The sequence below is a fragment of the Pinus tabuliformis genome, chromosome 2_2 (genome assembly GCF_031772625.1).
Source record: "Pinus tabuliformis cultivar Carrire ecotype Pingquan chromosome 2_2, CPIR1, whole genome shotgun sequence".
NCBI lineage: Eukaryota > Viridiplantae > Streptophyta > Pinopsida > Pinales > Pinaceae > Pinus > Pinus tabuliformis.
The window spans coordinates 153695514-153716989 of NC_142300.1; the positions used below are offsets into that span (position 1 = coordinate 153695514).

General features: G+C 35.2%; 1 pseudogene; it reads right to left on the reverse strand.

Moving 5' to 3' along the window:
• Positions 1-5958: 5958 nt before the first annotated feature.
• Positions 5959-6803, reverse strand: LOC149191883 (peptidyl-prolyl cis-trans isomerase 2-like; annotated as a pseudogene).
• Positions 6804-21476: the final 14673 nt, after the last annotated feature.

Below are 21476 nucleotides of genomic sequence, written 5' to 3' on the forward strand. Positions count from 1 at the left end.
ACATGTGCAATGGCCAATGTCCTTTGCATGTTATCTGCTATGGTATGCCTAGTCTCAAGGCCAAGATGTGATGATTTCTCTAGCCCTGTCGGCAATGCCACACTCCGAGATGGTCGTGGCAACAATCTCAGAGGTGGTGCTACATCCACATGGTCCCTACAAGCCCTAATGCATTCATAAATATGTCCCAAACTGGGTCCATAAAACTTAGATCCGGTGCTAGTGTAATCTGACCTATATGTAGCAAAAAGTCTGCATATATATGCTTTACAAAGTAAATGGGGACCTAGTCACGGTGGGGGAACTAACCCCAAGCTCCAATCAATCAATCATAAACAGAAGAGGCATCATCAACATTCTTAAAATATTTTAGCATAATCTGACCAACATGTCTAACATGAAATTCCGGAGGGATGTTACACAACTCCACACGAATATCAATGTTCTTGGTGGCATGTTTCACTACCTTTCAAGTATGTGGGACTCTAACCTCTAGCCTCCTAATCCTATGTATTGAATATAAGAGGTGGCTTTGTGGGCTTGCCCTCCGGTATGTCTCAATCAACTTATTGATGATATCTAGCATCAGAGACAAACTACATCTAGTAGGTGAACTAGCAGAGATTTTATCTAGATCTCATGTGATCCATGTTTGTTGGGCCCTAAAATCCTCAATTTTGATACTAACTATAATGTAACAGCCCTAGTGAAATTTTCATGTAATAAAAGTTAATAAAGGAAAAATAATACAACGGTTAAGGGACACTTATTCCAAGCTGAATGTTGGGAAAATATATCCTAGTGGGAATCATTGGATGTGTGTTTTGGCTAAGGAAAATTAGCAAAGGCACTAAAAGGAAAAAAGGTATTTTTGGCACATTTATTTATGAAAATAAAGGAAATTAGGAGAAAAGTAAGGTGAAAGGTCACAGGTGGCATGTGAGGAGGAAATTGAAGGAAAACAATGGAAAATGAAGAAAATAGAGGCCTCATGCATAAAAATGCTTTTGAGGATTAGATCATGGCTTTTGTTAATTCAATTTTGGAGCTCGCTCATTATTCTCTCTCTTTCAATCTCTTGGTCACTTAAAGTTTTCTTGGAGCACTCTAGTTTGGAGTGAAGGAAAGGGAAAGCAAGGAAAGGAAAGGAAATGCGAGAAAGGATCAAGGAAAGGAAAGTAGGATCAAGCAACTTTAGCAGGAATACCTGCAGGTAACCTTTTGCATGTGTGATTAAGTAGCTTGTTTGGACATGCATGGCGTTTCATGTTAGTGTATGGTTCCCTTGTTATTGGTGGCATGATTTTTCCAAGTTATGGCAATGGATTTCAGCCTAGCCTAGCCTCTTTCCAGATGCCATGGTATGTTCACATGTTATTTTGATTTTAGAACTTTGGAATTGTCATATGGATTTTAGAATCTGGGGTGGAGGTGGTCTCAAGGTTCATTCCCAAAGGCCTAGGAATTTCTTGACTGGTTTTGGTGGGATACACGGTAAAGCCTGAGGGAGCAGTATCGATTTAGGGCCTAGTGATCTAGGTTTGGATTACGGTAAAGCCTGAGAGACAAGGAAATGAAAAATTCCTCAAGGACAGTTATGGATTCTAGATGGCATTCCAAGTTATGTTCGTTTGTGATCAAAGCACTAGTTTTGGTGTGATCATGGTTTGATGATGGTGGAGGTGTTTTAGCCTCTGGATTCCCTTTCTTGTTCTTGGATTGGTTTTTATATGAGATCCCACATTCATGCTTGGAATATGGCATGGGGGTGACTCGCTGAAAGAGAAATTTGGTTTAGCCATGTCTATGGTCTGGTGGTATGTGGAAGTCCCGAACCTATTCGGATTTTCCTATGATTAATAAAAGCTAAGTTCTCTTAATTTTGCATTGATTTATATGTGGATTTAATGGCTGTCATATCTTTGATATTTATATGGTTTTATGATGGTTATAAACATGGTTGAATGACTAGTTCATGTCATCATTATTTCATGTAATTACTTGTAACTGTTAAATGGATGGATGCAAGACCTAATTTATGATGTAGTAGTTCAATGGAGAAGGAGGTGATCCTTCTGGTTATGTTTCAGAAGTCGTTTCAGTCGTTTATAGTTTGTCTTATATTCTAGACATGTAGGTTGCATTGATGCCAAGTGTTTGATAGAATGTTAGTCCCAGTTGGGGATGATCAGGACTAGTCCTAAGGGTGAATTTTTTATTGATAAGCATTGTTATCATGTTTTTATGAATTCTGAAAGTTACAACAGGTTCTGGGTAGAGACCAGGATTCTGGGCTAGAAAAGTGGCTTAAATCTTGGGGTCTCTGGCACAGAACTAGAAATTTTTGTCCACAATCATTGGTAGGAAGGACTGTGACAACAACTTTGCGTTTCTAGTCACTCCCTTGGCCATATCATGAGAGAAACTATGGCCTAAGAGTTGCAGAATAGCAGTGCGACCCAGGAACATGCTGTCTAAGCGGTTGACATGTCTCTTGGGGGTTTTGTGGATGATGTTGGATGATTGTATGTGATATTCCATTGATTCCATTTCCTTAAGGTGACATAGGAGGTTGAATATGATTGTAGTAGAATCTCTCCTCATGTTTACCCTGGTTGTCATGGTTACTTTGGGTAGACCCGGGAGGGGGTGTTACATATAACATCGTTCCATGGAGGGATCGACACTACATTTTGATCCTCTCCTTCACCCTGTTGAGGGTCTGCAAATCATATATATATATATATATATTATAACAAACTATGATCATAATAAGATATACATTAAATTCAAAGACATTAATTGAAGATGATTTAAAAATTAAAGACAATTTCAAGAGATAAACACATAAAGTTTAAAGAGGATTTAGAATGCAAGATGTATAACTGCAACAATTGAAGAAGGTCCTCCATCTATAGCAAGATCATCAACAGACACATAAACATTGCCTCTCACACTCCAACTTGTGTCAGAGCGAGGATCTACAAGTGGAATAGACACTCTAGTATGGCTATGTGATCTAGCCTGACCATATATAATAGATCCCCCAACACTCCAATGAGTTGCGGTTGGAGGGTGTCCAAGATATGGCTTTGTAAATTACATATAATACATATAGGCTAATCCAAGAAACAAATGTTGACATAGAAAGAATGTTTACAAGCAAGCTATTTATCAACTCAAGTAGAATAATCTAGGTTAAAGTCCTAAACTAAATAGAGTGTCTATTTTGATAAATTGTCAACCTAAGTATTGAGTTCCTTGTAAACACAATAAAAAAATGTAACCTTGGAAATCTAACTTACACTTTTTCCCATTTACAAATAATGCATTTTATTCGTAGAGTTGAAATATGTAAATATCTATAATTTTTTTTGAAATAAACCTATTTGCAAAACTAATCAAACTTCATGCCAATTAAATACTCCATAATACAAGTTCTTGTAATGTTTGATTTTGACACATGACATGTACTAGGTGCAAGCACATGAAGACAATGTTTCTGGTATGACACACTACATAATGAAATGGTATGATACAAATTAGAAAAGAGTCAAAATGCTTATATATTCACTTTAATGCACTTTTGATCATGGATTTAATGTATGTATCAATGATGCATTGTTGAACCTTAAACTTATATATATAATTTATTATTTGAGTAATGATTTTGTAACTTACACGTCCTATATTTTTATTTAACTATATAATGCAACATAGCATAACTATAATGCGCACACACACAAAGATATATATATCTTTGTGTGTGTGCGCATTATAGTTATGCTATGTTGCATTATATAGTTAAATAAAAATATAGGAAGTGTAAGTTACAAAATCATTACTCAAATAATAAATTTAATAAGGGTGGTAACTAATAGATATATGGTTGTCATGTATCATTATATTAAATAATTCTATAAATATGAGTAATAAAAATTTTAAGTAAATTAAAAATTATAGATCAACTTTAGTCTTCAAAAAATTGTTGAGAATTACCTATCTTATGTTAAATTATGAAGAGCACATTATGTTAAATAGTTATAAACTATGTTAAATGTTATATATGTGTGTGTGTGTGTGAGAGAGAGAGAAGTGTTATAATTATAACTATGTTTTTTTTTTCCTCTAAGAAAAGTCATAATTTTATTAATGAAAACAAAATTACATTTTGTGTATGCTGAGTCGCATTCCATCTACAAGTCAAAAGACCTCAGAACAAGGGTTCATTAGCTACAGTTAATGTACATATGGGGGGTAAAATCACATTTTCCTCCCCTTTTTCTTCTCGACCTTGCGCCACTCCCCTTGAGACGACATCGTGGATACAAGTTGAAGTGGATTTTCAGCGCCTGGTCAGGGATTTTCCTTGTTAGAATCAGAGGTGTATGATGTGTGTAGTATTTTGGTTTCACCATTTTCCATTGTATTTGGCATGTTTTCTGGTTGTGTTTCCATAGGTCCTTTTGTAGATGTCTCCTAGATTTCTGCTTCTTTGTCTGTTTGATTGTTCTCATTTGGTATGGGCTCTTCCACTTCAATATCCTCCTCCTCTTTAGGATTTGATGGGGGGAATTTCCATCCCTTGTGTTGTTTCCCTATTTTTTCTTCCTTCGGCGGCCTTTTTTGTCTCCAGGACATGTATTTTTTAGGTGTCCTATTTGTCAGCATATTCTACACCTAAATGTTGTGTTTTCATAGTCTAGTGTCTGTATCCAGCTTCGTTGTTTGTGCTTCAGCTGTATGCGATCTGGTAAGCCTTTACTGAGATCTACTTCCACACAGATGCATGCGAATGTAAAAATTATTTCCTCCACTCTTTGTGTGTCCATTTTAATATATCTGCCAATGGTATTGCCTATACCTACTAGAACCTTTTGGTCCCAGAAGTGTATTGGGAGGTTGTGCAGACAAACCCAAACTGGCATCCTGGAAACAACCATAGTATTGGCATCGAATTTTGGGAACCATTGTGTGATGAAAAGGCCTGAAGATCCCCAAAACCATGGTACCTCAGGTATCACTATGTCTCTTAACTCTATTGACTGGAGTTTGACAATGAAAAACCCCTTAGAACAGATGTGGATCTCACAATGTAGAGTCCATTTTGTGAATATCCAATGGAAAAGTTCAAAAGGTTTTGGCCAAAAACCATTGAAACAACAAAGGATGGCTTTTGATTCATAATTATTACATTCCTTGTCTGTTTCTGGTATATCTATATTTAGTTTTGGTGTATAGTTCAACTACTCCACTATGTATGGACTGTGTTCTGTTCCAGCTTGCATTGGGACTGCTGTAGGAGTTTTTTTCCCCTTGTAAGATGTTCTTGAATGATATTCCTCCATTTTTGTGCTTCTGTTGTGGATCTGTGTTGTTTTTTGTTCCTGTGCTTGTCCCATTGCCTCCTGCTGTTTGTTTTATAGGGCTGAAAGTCACTGCACCACCTTACAGCCTTAGATTGAGTGTTATAGTAGATTCTAACATAATGTTGTAGTCCAATATGGATATGAGATCCTGTAGAGTTTTTCCCTCATATAATAGATGTTGTAGTCCAACTAGGTAGCCAATTTATTGTGCAATGATATTCTTCAGGTTCATAACACAGTCTGTTGCATGGACCCAAATCAAGGTAGATTTCCCCGATGGGGTTTTAATAAAAATTTGGAAGCGTTTAGAAATTACCAGGGAAGGGGGTTTTGTGGCCCTCTGGGTCATGCATGATCATGTAGCTTCAATTTATCCATAATGCTCAGTAGTCTGTTGGTACTCCTCTTGCATCTTGTTAGCTTTGACAATTTTGGTCATCCTTCGCGATCAGGTGAACACGTCTTTGATTCTAGTAGACTATAGATTCTCCAAAGGCATTCGAGCATCCACAATCCAGTCACCTTTGGGGGCGGGCATCCGTCTGACTATTCGAGAGCCACATTTCTTGTCAATTTCAATGTGGGGTTTCTAGTTACCCCAATAACCCCTCCTCCCGAGAATAACCGATAACTTGGCCAAATTAATGGCTCCGTGTCTTACCATGGCCTCCTTTTTTCTGTACTTATCACCTAGCTTGACATGGCCATTTCCATCACCCACGATTTGGTTCTCCTCAATGGCCAACAAGAAGAGATAAATTTGCTCTAGGGAATGGATTGTTTTGTCTTTTACTAGGCGGTCGGGTTTTGTCACGAATATATTTGCTCGAGGGAACTTCCCTTCTTCATCTCTTCGCAATCCTCGGCATCCCCCGTGACTATCCCCACGGCCTTTTTTGCCTTGACTTCGCCCAAGCTTGTGTCTGAATCCCCCTCCTCTTTTCGCCAATGCTTCATTCTTTGTGGTTCTGCCAGATCCAGATCCAACCTTCTCATTCTTGTGCATGACCTCCAAGCCCTCTACATCTTGATTAATAATGACATGCTTGCCATTCAGCCATGAGTTCTATGTGGTATAGATGAAGAACTGGGAGCCATTAGTGTTAGAGACGACATTGGCCATGGCGAGGATGCCAGGACCCGTGTGCTTCTTTACAAAGTTCTCATCGGCAAACTTCTTGCTGTAAATCAACTCCCCACTGGTACCTTTGCCCCTTGTGAAGTCACCACCCTGGCACATGAACCCTGTGATCACGCGATGGAACACGAACCCTTGAAGTGCAGGGGCTTTCCTGAGCGGCAGTTCTCACCAGTACATAAATCACGGGAGTTCTCGACCATCTTTGATACCACATTCACATTGAGCTCCATCACTATTCTGCTGATTGGGCCACCGTTGATCTACATATCAAAGAAAACCTTTGGGCTCAGCATCCTGAGTTCCAACTCCTCAGCTCCTCCTCTCTCCCATTGTACCCTCTGTACCTTCTTCTCAACCTCCAAAAACATAAAACCACCATAACTATAACTATGCTATAATATCTAATTATATAGTTATGTTACATACTATGTTATATTATATAATTATATATCTATTTATGTTGTATATATAATAGTTATAGTTATGCTATACTTTACAACTATAAAATGTTATAAATAGTTATGTTAAGTGTTATATATATACATATAGATCAGGGGTTAATAAAATTTATTTAAATTAAAAAAAAAAAAATGAAATAAAATTTCTTATTTGATTTAATAGAAATTCACCATGAGCAACCATATTCACTATATCAATTGAAAGTTCCTAATTTATTTATTTATTGAAGTTCTATAGTTTAATTGCTTTATGTTTTGAAATTTTTTTGGGCATATTTCTCATCAAATTTGTTAAAAATTTAAAATGTATTTTTAATAACAAAAAATCACTTTTTTTTTTCACTAAAATCCTAAAAAAAAAAAAAAAAAATCTTTAAAATATAAAATAATTAAAAATAAAATTTACCATAGAAAATATTTATAATAAACATGTTAATATTGGAGGTATACAATGAAATTACAAAAAAAAAAAAAAAATTAAATCTAAATTGTAGTTTTTTTTTTTGCTTTTCAAGGGGTTTTTTTGTGGTTTTCACGGGTTTTCTTAGTGGTTTTTTGTGGTTTTCATGGTGACTTTCAGGATTTTTTTTTTGTAGTTTTTGTATGCTAGTTTTTTTTTCAAATTAATTTATTTTATTTTGTAGAACAAAAATTAAATAAAAGAGACAAAAATGACAAGAAAAATACCTCATCTTGAGCCTCTGGGTCATTCGCATGGTTGATGGGTAGCTGGATTGAGTTCCTCCATCCCGGTTGAGCTTAGAACTCTTCTATCGAATTCCTTTTCCTCTCACAGACCAAACAAAATAACTTGTGAAAGTTGTGTTTAGGGTATTTGAAGTAAAAATAACACTCAATTGAGCTATATCTTTTGATTGAGCCATAAATCTTGATCGAGTCGTTAACCCAAGTTAAAGTGAATCTATTGAGAGTTTTTTTAAACGCTCAATTGAGTTATTTTTAAGTGACTCATTAGCTCGATCAAGCACTTAATTGCTCGAACAAGCACTTAAAATTTCTCGATCGAGCATTTGTTTTTTAGAAAAGCGTGCCCTCATTTCGCCAAAACGCATAACCCAACTCCATGCTTTGTCCCCCATGCAACTAAAGCCTTTTAGCCACACAAATGATGTCTTCCTTATGATTTGAAGGTAGGGTTTGCTTTTTACAATTCCTGCAGTTGACCACAGATATCTGAAGTTGACTACAACCTAGTGAAGTGATATTTGTCAGTAAATATGATGGAATCATCTCTCTAATGTTGTTTTGTTGCTTTTCTAGATAGTTGTATGGATGAAGATATGGATCATTGTACTCTCTCCTTTGCTAATCATTGACAATGACAATCTAATAAAAACAAGAATTTGAAAGTATTTACCCGTAGTGGGTTTTTCCCTAGTCTCTTACCAATCCTGGTGTCTATATGTGTGAATGTTTTTCTTCTATTGTTCCTTTATGTTCTGTTGCATTGATGATGATATTGTTCTTTCTATATAGTTGCAGATGTTGCTGAATAATGTGGTAAATTTGAATAATGACATAATGTTTTGGGGTGAATTTAATATGCAAATAATGAAATGAAATTATCAAAGCAAAGAACAATATAGCCCTAAGAAAAATTTAACATGGTATCAGAGGTGAGCTGAAGAAAAGTCATTGAATATCACCTCTATGAAGACACCATTGATGGAAGAAGGAGAAGATGGAGGAGACATAAAATAATACTAGGGTCTGAAGGAAACCCTAGGCAATCTGGTTATTAAGGTTTGATGGATATTATGAGGTTAGGGTTTTGAAGGAAGCTTAGATTATGAAAAAGGTTTGAGTAATGCAATCTAGAAACCCTAGCATGATCAAAGTGAAGATGTTCAAGAATTTGAGATAGGTTTGATGTAGCACTAGATGGGATAGTCTCTATTAGCCCTAGTTGTTGATGAAGTTGGTTGAAATATATTGAAGGCAACATTGTTATATGGGAAATGAACAATCATGACTCTTGAAGGATGGTTCAAAAGGGAGATGATCACCTCTCATTCAAGATAAGTAGTTTTTCCAATTTATGTTACTCCTTTGTGTTTTTACTCTTCGTTAGATTCATTGATTTGATCATTGGTTATACTTTTTGCATGTATATTTGAATATTTTGATGCTTCTAACCTCCTCATATGCTGTGATAGGAATATACTTCTTGAGGATCATCTGAGGTGCAAGAAAAGACGACTAGTGCAAGAAGAGAAAAGTTACAGTTTCCCATGACAACTAAGTTATACAAAGTACAAAGGTATATGAATGTGATAAGGTATGTATATTGCTTTAGCTGCAACATTGGATGGCAAGGTAAGCACTAAGGTATGATTAGAATATCGCCTTCATAAATGACCCAAGTATGCATATGAAAGTAAGTTTGATTTATTGTACATGTGATATATATTGGTTCTCTTGATATTGGACAAGTATCTTACATTCTATTAAGTCATGGTAAAGCTACCTAGAAACATTGATTTTTGATATGGTAGGTTGATATGGTAAAGCTATCTCACATCTAAGACATAATGGATTTCGTGATCCCATAAATAAGGTTAGCACATTGATTCTTATATATGGTAGCTTGATACTATTGATATTATTTTTGATAAGCATGATAACCATGATGATAGAAGTGTAACAATGGGATTGCTATTCCAAATTTTCTTGTTGACCATGGTTAGGTTTTGATAAGTTTAGTAATTATGACATATGGTAAAATTGGGCGCCCAATCTTGATGATTGGATAATATAATAAAGAAGTGATGAAGTGATTATGATCCTTGAATTATGATGATACACTTGTTAGCCACCCTAATCATATGACTCTAACCCTTTATGAAAGTTTGATGTCATATTCATATGTGATGATGATGTGGTTGATGCTAACATGTTATGACCATAATTAATATATGTTTTAGAATTTGGTATAGTTTGATTTTATGATCTAACAATTCTACTGATGCATGACAATATTATGATAGACATGTTGATGATTTGAATGATGATGAATGAAGTGGTTTCTCATTAAGAGGGAGAAGCTATTCATAAGATACCTACACATATTATCATTTGCATTAAATTGATTGAAGATTATTTGTTGTTGAAGTAATATTTTTTTCAGATATAAATAGACAAATATATGATATTTTAGGTTTGCAGCTAGTTCTAGTCTGAGTAGAGAGGGTTTCTCTTAGTCTAAGCCCAAACTGCATGGAAAAGGCTTAAGAGTGCAGTTGTAAGCCTCTCATCCACATAAAATAAGGCTTATGGGTGAGGTTGTCATTGTAGGTTGGAAAAACTAAAGCTTTATGCATGAAATCAGGAGTGCACTAGGAGTACGACAATCCTATAGATATGGAGCAGAAAATAGAAAGTTCTATGAGTAGGGAAGTTTGAATGTTTGACTTACTATAGAGAATGTGAATGTATTGAATAAACTTATGTTTATAGGGGACCATAATATGCATCTCAGTAAGCTATTTTGATTTGATCATTGAAGCTAGTATATGACAGTAATTGATAATAGTTGCAAGGTTTCAAAAAGACTTGGCTTATTGGTTTAATATAAATGTGAAACATTAGATTTTTTACACGATTATTTATAATTCATAGATACGTTATAGCTTATGGATTGATTGAATTCAAAATAATAAAAAAATATGGTTTTTAACTTGATAACTAATGATTTGATTTGATAACTGATGATTTTCCTCGATGATAGTGTTATGTGAGCATAGTGACTTCTTGTGACTAATATTGGTATAGTGAGTATGTATTGGCATCATTTCCTTTGGCACACTTGTTAAAATATAAAAATTTGTGATTAATACTACAATAATATCATAATGAATGCATGAAACTTATAAGACATATCCTTGATGTATAATGACAAAAATAATTCATATTATGATTATGTGGATGGCCCGATGGAGTTTGAAAATGCTTAATAAAAATTTGTTGACAAGAAAATAGATGAAGTCATAACTTGGTATTTGGATGTGAGCTCTACCTAACACCTGGTCCAAAGCATTTGTCACATTAATATTGGTAGAAAATTCTAATACTTTGTTACTAGTTTTTTATATGACATCTAAGGCTTGATAAGTTGAATTAGTTGAATTTGATTGCATAGTGTTGATTTGTGTGAGGCTGAGTATATTGGTTTGATTAGTATAATATTTGTAGATAGAATCATAAGGTTTGTAGCAAGATTTCCGAGCTTGGTATGTCCACATTGACAATTACACGGTGAAGCCAGGAAGATGTGTCAATCCAATCCTTTACTTCAAAAGTGGTCCAAGGTATGACTTTGATTTTGTGTTTATATGCTGATGGTATATTATTGATAGCTATATTATTTTGGAAAGTGGAAATAAAAATCCTTGGAAACTTTCATTGAATTTCAAGAATTTATGTAGAGACACTATTGAAACTAACTTGGCAATCGATAGTTGATTGAAGCATTGATGTTCCGTGTGAACACCTGTTTGTATATAAATGTGTTTTACATAGAACTTGAGTCAATTCATGATTGAGCCACTTCATACACATTGGGTTGTCGCCAAGAACACTTTGAAATATTTTCATGGGACGATAAATTTTTGGTCTGATATATTCTTCCTATGATATATGAATGCATGGATGTACTAATGTTATTTTGGATCATTATTTATGAGATGAGCACAATTGGGTGTTGCCTTAATATGATATTTTCCATGATTTTTTGGATGAAAAGTTTGTAGCATTAAGCATGGCTAAGGTCAAGTACAATTTTGCTAGCATGGCTAGTTATGAGGCGAAAATAAAAAATCTTTGGAAAGCTATTTTGAACAGTTTTGATGTGATAGTGATACATTGCAATGACAAAGAGTGGCATTTGATTGGAAAAGGATCCTGTATATAGATGGGACTAAGATATCTTCATATATTGAGACAATGATGTTATATGAAACAATATTGGGCTTGTGGTTGCTACCTCCATAAGAGGGAGGATGTATAAGGTATCCTTTCTTGATATGTGTGTGTGTATGTACACACACACACACACATAATATTTGATTTGATGTCTTGCATGAATAGGAGACTATTGTTATTGAGACATAATGATTAGACTCTTCAGTGAGTTGTTTAAGTTGATACTATATATGAGCACGATGATATGTTTCTAATCTATAGAGAGTAGGGCTAATTGAGGACACTAAGCTAACTCTTCCCCTCTATCTGAGCTCCCAGGGTGAGGAATTGAGAAGGAGGGTTCTTGGGGTTGAGGGATCTTTGGACAATAGGGTATCACCCCTATTTTTTACCCATAGGATCAGAGATGTTTCTCCCCTATCTTGGTCTATGCAGAGTATACCCTAGTTGGGATCATATGCATAAGTTGGGCTTGTTGGGAATATCGCTCCCCATTTGGCAAACAGATTGAGAGAGTGATTGGAGGTGTACAATCAAAGTTTATTATGATGTAGGTGTTCTATTTCATGACTATTGAGTGTCATTGTTGGGAAGATCAACAATAAATAGGATGGTGTGATCCTTACTTCGTATAGCAAGTGGTATCTCACCCATTGATTGCATCCTTGGATGGTTGTGATCCTTTCTTGGTGAGTGGTATCTTGCTTATTGCTTGACATGGGGTGATAGTGTCCAATAGGACCTTCCTCATTGTCATTGGTTTTCGATTTTAGATATGCTCCCCGATGTGGTTCGGGATGAGCAGGGCTACCTAATGATAAGCTCTCTTATGTTTTCTCGGTGGTAGCATTGGACTCCCCACTGGCAGTGATTTCAAGTGGTAACAGTGGCTCCCCGATGAATGGAGGGTGGTAGCTTAGGCTCCCCTCTGATATCAAATTCTTCTTATTTTAGATTCGATAATGTTTAGCATATGAGTAGAGACAATCAAGAGATTAACACAGTTGATTGGTGACGACATTTGATGACAAGATACTTGATAGGAATTGATTTGATACTTACAATGATTATGTGATGTCTTTGGAATTTCTCCCTAGGTAAGAGGGAGTGTTAATTTGGCATCTCATTGACAAATTCCAACCATGGGATGATATTCTCTTTTCAAGAGGACTAATTTTTGGGATGGGGTCCTCGGGGGTTAAGTTTTGGTCAAATTTTGTAAATATGTAAAGTCTCCGCGAAATGTGAAAGTGGAGCACAAAGATAGTATGAGTCAAAGGGGCTTTAGTCCCTTAGGTATGTAGGTGATAGGAGGTTTTGAGACTTTCCCATGGTCCACGAACCATGGTAGTGTAATCAAAATGCTATATATTGATGAGTCATAGTGAGTCTAGAGAAGTAACTAAGATAGAAGATCATTGTTTTGGGAAAGAAGCTAAGGTAGGAAAGGTCTATTTCCTATACTTAGGAGAAGGGGAAGGCTTATGCAATTAAGTGTGCGGAGACCTTGGCAAGTCTACAGGCTGAGTGCGTGGGCCCCTGCATCCGAGTGCGTAGAGAAAAGAAGTCTGTACTCAAACTATTCTACTTAATAAATGAAGTTTTGAGCTAATTCTGATGCATCTGTGTATTATTTCTTATTTCTGGAAGTTTTTATTATTTCTCTTTGTGTTAAACTTTATATGACTTAATGCTTATTTGGTGCGTGAAAGTAGTAAATCAATAATATTTATGCATGTTATGAATAATTAAGAACCTTTGTGAAGATCTGGGAGTTGATTAAGTGAATTTATTGTAATCATCTATTCGGAAGGGTTAGGGTTCGTGGAGATAGATATAAACCATAGGAACCACAGGAACATATCAAATTGATCTTTGGATGCAGAAACCTAGTTTTGTCACCCCCTAATATTGCTTCGGGTGAGCCTATAGCCTGCGCTACGCAGGTTGTTGCTGAAAGGGCCAACAATTAGGGTTTTGTTGGTTGGAGCAGATACCATTGAACCTGGGTCAGGCCCCATCAATACAACACTAATTTTGACTATTGAAGTGCTCAATTTGGAGAAGCGAAAGTGTACTTTTGAATTAAATTCCACATGTCCACAAAAGGATAGGTCGACCCAAAAGATAAATTGGTCACCCATGGATGGCAATAAATACAAGTCAAGTGACCCTTATTTGGAGATCGTCATGAAGCAATTTTCTATTATTTTATTTGGTTTTGGCTTGCACAAGTCTGATGAAAGTATGTAGAGAATTGGTTCACATGAAGTTGAAATTGTAGGGTCTGAAGTTCACATTTCTGCTTTAGGGTTTTGAGCCTCAGCCATAGGCTTCCCATAGTGAAATTTTGGTTGCAACCTCACACAGGTTGGTTCATGCGTGTGGCTAAAACCTTCCAACTGAACACACATCACATCTTCTGTGCAGTTGGAAAGTAGGGTTTGTTTTTGACATTTTTTGTAGTTGACCACAGAAATCTGAAGCTGACTACAACTTGGTGAAGTGATATCTGATCAACACATATGTTGGAATCATGTCTTGAATTTTGTTTAATTGTTGTGCTAAATATTTTTATGGATGGAGATATGAGTCCTTGTACTCTCTCTTTTTCTTAATCATTCCATGAAAATCTAATAAGAAGAAGAATTTGAAAGGGTTTTTCCTGTATTGGGTTTTTCCCTGGTCTTCGACCAATCCCGGTATCTCTATGTGAATTCTTTTCTTCTATTGTTCCTTTATGTTCTATTGCATTGATAATGCTATTTTTCTTTCTATATAGTTCATATGTTGATGAATAATGTAGAAAATTTGAAAAATGTCATGATGTTGTGGGGTGAATTTAATATTCAAATAATGAAATACAATTATCAAATGCAAGAACAATATATCCCTAAGAAAAATTTAACATCTCTCCCTCTCTTTGTCTCTCTCTTCTTCCCTTTCTCTCCCCTCGCCTATATATATATATATATATATATATATATATATATATATATATATATATATATATATATATATATATATATATATATATATATATATATAGAGAGAGAGAGAGAGAGAGAGAGATATCTCCCTCCATATCTCCTTATTTATATCTATATATAACCTCCCCAAACACACACATTCTCTCTCTCCATATCTATATAGCTCTCCATATTTATCTCTCCTTCCCTCTATCTCTATTCTTCCCTCTCTCTCCCTCCATCTATATCTCCATCTCCCTTTGTCTCTCATTCTTTGTCTCTCTATCTCACCCCCAAACATACACACTATCTCTCCATATCTATTTATCTCCCTCTCTCTCCCCCTTCTCTCCTTCTCTCTTCCCTCCGACTCTCCTCACTTCCTCCCTCCATCCCTCTCTCTTCCCCTTCTCTCTCGCTCTCTCTCTCTCTCTCGCTCTCTCTCTCTCTCTCTCTCTCTCTCTCTCTCTCTCTCTTCCCCCCCCCCCCTTACCACTCCCTCTCCCTCTCTCCACCTTTCTCTCTCCATGTCTTTCTTCTTCTATCCCCTTTCTCCCCCTCCAACTCCATCTCTCTCTCTCTCTCTCTTCCTCTCTTCCCTCTTCTGTCTCCCAATTCCTCTCTCTCTTCCTTACTCTCTCTCCAAATGATCGAGAATTTCCACTTTCTGTAATCGATTATATACGCAAGGTCTAATATAATATTACTATATTATATAATATTTTATTTTTAAACATTATATTACTCAAAAAATATTATATAATATTAATATCATATTGTATTTTATTATATTAATTTTTTTGTTTGTCAAGTTATTTGAGTTCTATAAAGATTACTCTAGGGTTGGCCCATGGCTTCAGAAACCGTGACCTAGGGGCATCTAAACCATAAAAATCACTCAGAGATCACACCCGGCCTGGGCCACACCAACCCTTAACATGGTTGGATTTTTACGCACGAAGTTTTTAACTGATGACCTTTACATCACAGAGTGACTTAACAGTACATCCAATCACCATATATTCTACGCCTCATGAGAATATTATATTAATATTAATATAAAGTTAATAATGTTAGATATTATATAATATAATATTAAATATTATATAATATTTTATACTATAACATTATATTAATATAATATACAATTTATATTCATATTAGTCGATAATTATTTTATAAACTTAGATAATAATAAATTAACATTAAATCTAATATTAATATTAAATAGGTCTATTTAGATATACAACTTATTAATAAATATTGTTACAATTATTAAATCCTTGATATAAAAGTGAATATAATATTATTTTGATTATACAATAATTGATATGATGTTATCTATGAGTACGTTATAGGGATCCATATTGACTCATTAGATAGGTTATTAATCCTGATCCTAATGTTAATATAATGTTATATTTGACCATTAACTATGTGCAATTATATTTAAATCCATAAAATGTTTCATCTATCATCCTATCAAGAAAAGAGTTATAATATTATACATATTTGTTATGATATTAGGATTAGGTTTGTTATTAATATTAATGTTAATATCATGGATTGATCATTTTGTTTTTATATGGACTTTTCAAATGTGTTATTAAAATATTTATTAAGTGAGATTTAGGGGCGTATAATTTTTATCCTTAGACAATTGTCCAATGCACTAACTCACAATCCAAATCAAGGTGCACAGAAAAACATGAGTTAATTAATGTGTACATTTTACAAATTCATCGCTAACACGATCCGTCTTCCCAACCTAAGTAATTGGTGGAGTGATCAGGGTTATCATTATCTACATCCTTCACTAGTTTCTTCCTAAACATTTCTCTTATGATCGTACGTCATTTTTCGATTAAAATTCTTTGGGCCCATACCTTACCTTAGTAAGATAGGAGATTTGGTGATATCAGTGATGGAGGAATTTGATAGTATCACATAGAAATACTCCATTTCCAAATTGAATACCCATAAATTTACTTAATTATGGTAGGTAGACTGATTGTTTAATAATCTTATGGCCCAGATTACCATCGATATTTTCGCCTTCCACTTCCCATTTTTTCCCTATGTCTTTGACAATGAGGATCTTACAGTCATTTGAGGTTCTTTCTGTCACTTTCCTTTACATTAAACTGGACTTACCTTCGAGTGGGCTCTTCATGTGTAGTTGAATATGGAGTCTCTTCTTAATATGGGAAGCAATTATGGTTAACTATGGATAACTAATGTAAATTATGGTTAATCATGATCCATATCGCTCAATCATGGTTGAACATGGTCATTTATGGTCTACCATTGTCCTATGCCACATTGTGATAAAGATAGTCTCAATATGAATATCAACCATGGTCAAAACATGGTCAACCAAGGTGCAACGTCATATTGTGAGAGAGATTTTCTCAATATGGAAATCAATCATGGTCAATGATGGTCAACCATGGTTAATAAGCATGGTCACATTGTGACAAAGACTATATCATGGTTTGAAATCACATTTTAACAACCATGGTCAATTATGGTCAACCATGGTCCAATGTTGCATTGTGACAAAGATTGTATCAATATGAAAATCAACCATGGTTAACCATGACCAACCATTGTCCAACGTCACATTGTGCCAAAGGTTGTCTCAATATGAAAATCAATCATGGTCAACCATCATCTAATGTCGCATTGTGACAAATATTGTGTCAATATGAAAATCAACCTTGGTCAACCATGTTTATTTTAGGGTTTATAATATTTATCTTAGGGTTTATATACTTTATGTTTATAATATTTATCCCTTAAAATTATTCCCTTGGGTTTATAATACCTTGGGTTTTTAGTATTAATATGCTGGGTTTATTATTCCCTTAGTTTTATAATACCATGGGGTTTTAGAATTAATTCCTTGGGTTTATAATATCTATCCCTTAGGTTTATCAATCATGGTCAACCATGGTCCAACATAACACTGTGATAAATATTTTCTCAATATGAAAAGAAACCAATGTTGTATTGTGACAAGTATTGTCTCTATATGAAAATCAACCATGGTCAACCATGTTCCAAAGTCACATTGTGTCAAAGATTGTCTCAATATGAGAACTAACCATGTTCAACCATGATCAATAACCATGGTGGCATTGTGACAAACATTGTTTCTTGGTCCAATGTCACATTGTGACAACCATGCTCATCCATCGTTAACCATGGTCCTATGCCGCATTGTTTCAAATAATGCCTCAATATGAAAATCAACCACTGTCAATCGTGGCCAACCATTGTTCAACATTGTTAGTGTCAGGCAGTTTTTTCTACCACCAGTGATCAAATGTTCTCTTTCAGAATGTCCATTAGGGTTTAAGGTCAAGTTTTTGTCATTTAGCTAGGTGTTCCATTCAAAAACTTTGGTCACTAGTTAGTGTGTCTAGGGTTATTTTGAATCCTTCAAGATTTCCATGTCCAGTCACTGTCGTCACTCAGTTGGATGTGCCATCATTGAACAAATCATCATCATCACTTCAGTCATGTCACCATGGTCTTCATTTAGCTCGGTGTCTCCATTAGGTCATTAGGGTATCAAAGTCACTAAAAATCTCATTTCATGCATAAAATCCAGCAAAGGAGGAGTGGTAATAAGCACGTATATTTAATGAATTTTGATATCAAATGTAATTTTATGTTTTCATATGTAATAACTACTTCAAAGTTCCATGTTCCAAAGGTTGATGTTCATAGTTCCAAAAAAAAGATTCAATGTCTCAAAAAAGGCCATAAAGTTACCAAAGTTCAAATATCAAAGGTCATAAGTGTCAAGGGTCCAAATTTAAGTTTAAAAGGGTAAGGTGAATTGTTTTTTAAACTCATTTGAACTTTCAAAATTCAAAGCATCTCTCAGTTATCATCGTGCAGGAAAAGAACTTTGTGAGAATTCAGGGTTTTACTATATTCTTTGCGAAATGTGACCCTTCTGTGGAAGATTTCGACCTTTCTATGGAGGAGTGCGACCCTTTTGAGTGAAATGTGACCCTTATGAGTGGAGCATGACCCTTATGTGGAAGAGAGTGACCTTTCTGTGTAGAAGTGTGACCCTTTTAAAGAAGTGCGACCTAAAAAAATATTCAATGTCTCAAAAAAGGCCATAAAGTTACCAAAGTTCAAATATCAAAGGTCATAAGTGTCAAGGGACCAAATTTAAGTTTAAAAGGGTAAGGTGAATTGTTTTTTCAACTCATTTGAACTTTAAAAATTCAAATCATCTCTCAGTTATCATCGTGCAGGAAAAAAACTTTGTGAGAATTGAGGGTTTTACTATATTCTTTGTGAAATGTGACCCTTCTATGGAAGAGTTCGACCTTTCTATGGAGGAGTGCGACCCTTTTGAGTGAAATGTGACCCTTATGAGTGGAGCATGACCCTTATGTGAAAGAGAGTGACCTTTCTGTGTAGAAGTGTGACCCTTTTAAAGAAGTGCGACCTTTCTGAGCAAGAGTGACCCACAACGCCACTCTTCAGGAAATTCACAGTATAGGTATTTCTTCTTGTTTTCAAGGGGACTTTTGATTTCTACAAACTCCCAAGGATCATTCAAGGACTCTTAAATCCTCTGCAAGTAGTAAGTGACCATCCACACCATTATTTCAAATATTTTTCTCAATGTAAATTGATTGTTTCTCAGGGTTTTTTCTAGCAAATGTTTGGTGAATGAAACCTAGCTTCTACTGATTTACCATTGTCATCTATCATCCATGAAACCATAAATTTAAAATCTCCTATCATTCCACCACTCATTTTCAATTGATTTCATCAAACCCTAGCCTTCCACTATGTTTTCAACTTTTAGAAAACTTCCACTTCAGTTTTATCAACATCATCTGGCTAGCATTTTACCCTTCAACAAATTTAATGGAGAGTGAACCAGAGAGTGAGAAGAAAGTGCAAAAGGGAGGACATCATTCAAGGTTTGAGCCATCCAACATAAGATAAATCAATGCTTCTCCATTTTCCCAAAAATGTTTCAAAAATGTTTGTTGTGTGAAGTTTTATGAGTAGGTCGCAGAGTTTGGTTCTCATGTCCCTTTGACAAGCATCTTTTCCCAAAATTTGAACATAGATAAAGCTGTCATAGCAAGTATTGAGTTCAGTGTCTCAGCAGATATTATTTCTTCAAACAAAGGTATTCCACATCATGGTGACACTTGGTTCAAAGGTATGGAATTTTCCCTTGATGATTAAGGTGTTCATAAAACCTAATGTCAGAGAGACTTCTAAACATGTTTTTTGTTTTAGACATTTGCTTAACAAGTATGCCCCTCTAATGAAGCTTATTATGAAGTATTTTACATGTGAAGATAGATTCTCTAGATTATACAGGTATCTTGTTAGCTTACTTATTCACTTCACCTCTACAAGAACACTTAATTTGTGCAACTTTTTGTCTAAGAGTGTGGTGAAGATGACTGAAAATTTGACAACAGGGGGCAACCTCATATCACCAATTTGTTTCACCATAGCCTGATCATGATTGTGATTATGCATAAGCTTTCAGTCAATAAAATCACTTGGGAAACCTTTTTGGATAAATTAAAAACTTCTGCTATCATTAGCCCCACTGTTTCTCCTAACAAAACAACACCATCAACGTCAAGGTCCACACGGTCGATGAAGCATGGTTCAACAAGAAAACAGGGAGAGTTTTAGAGGCACCTAGACCTAAGGTAACCAAGACATATCAAAGAGGGAATAGGCTTATGTTTTCCCCATAAATCGTGGAAGGGGCCAAGCCTTCTACATCAGCACAATAAGGATCATATTGGCAGAATGAGGAGACTATCCATTAGGACATACACATAGTGGACTTGGAGTCCCAAGATGATCATCAAACAGTGAAACTAGTTATTAGAGAGAAGGATTCTCAGATCATGGAGCTTTTGGACAATGTGGCAAGAGAAAAATTCGTCATTTCCTTCCTTGAGCAAGAAAACGAGTAGCTTAAGGCAAAGCAACTGCTTTTAGAAAAATATTTATTTAAAACTAGAATGCAAGAGTCCAAAGGTAAAGCAGTGTTGGGGCATGATGAACATGATGAAAAAGAAAAGCAGGTTGGAAGGAAGAGGCCTAGGACAAAGGATCTCAAAGGAAAATTATAGAAGGAAAAAGACCAAAAGCTACTAAATGAGGTTTTGAGTCTTAAAGACAGAATTTCTATGGAGATTAATGAGGATAGGGAATATTGGCTAGGCAAACTCAATGGCCATATTGAGAATCTTATTGAAAACACTAATAGGGACAATCAGATGTTGAGGAAAATGGCCCATCACTATCAAAAAAGGAACCAGATTGCACAAATCAGAATCAAGAAATTGAAAGCAAAATTGAAATAGGTCCAAGACAAGTAAAGGGAATCAAGGAGAAGAGGTAAAAGGATTAAATTATTGACTAAAGCATCCAATAATGTTTATCCTATCATACATAACATCTAGGGAACAAATTTTGAAATTTTTGGAGCAATTTGGACTTTATTTTTAAATTTTGCAGAAAAAGGCACACAAAAGTGTCGTGCAGAGGTGCAACCCTTTTTCCCTGGACATCCAAATGAAGT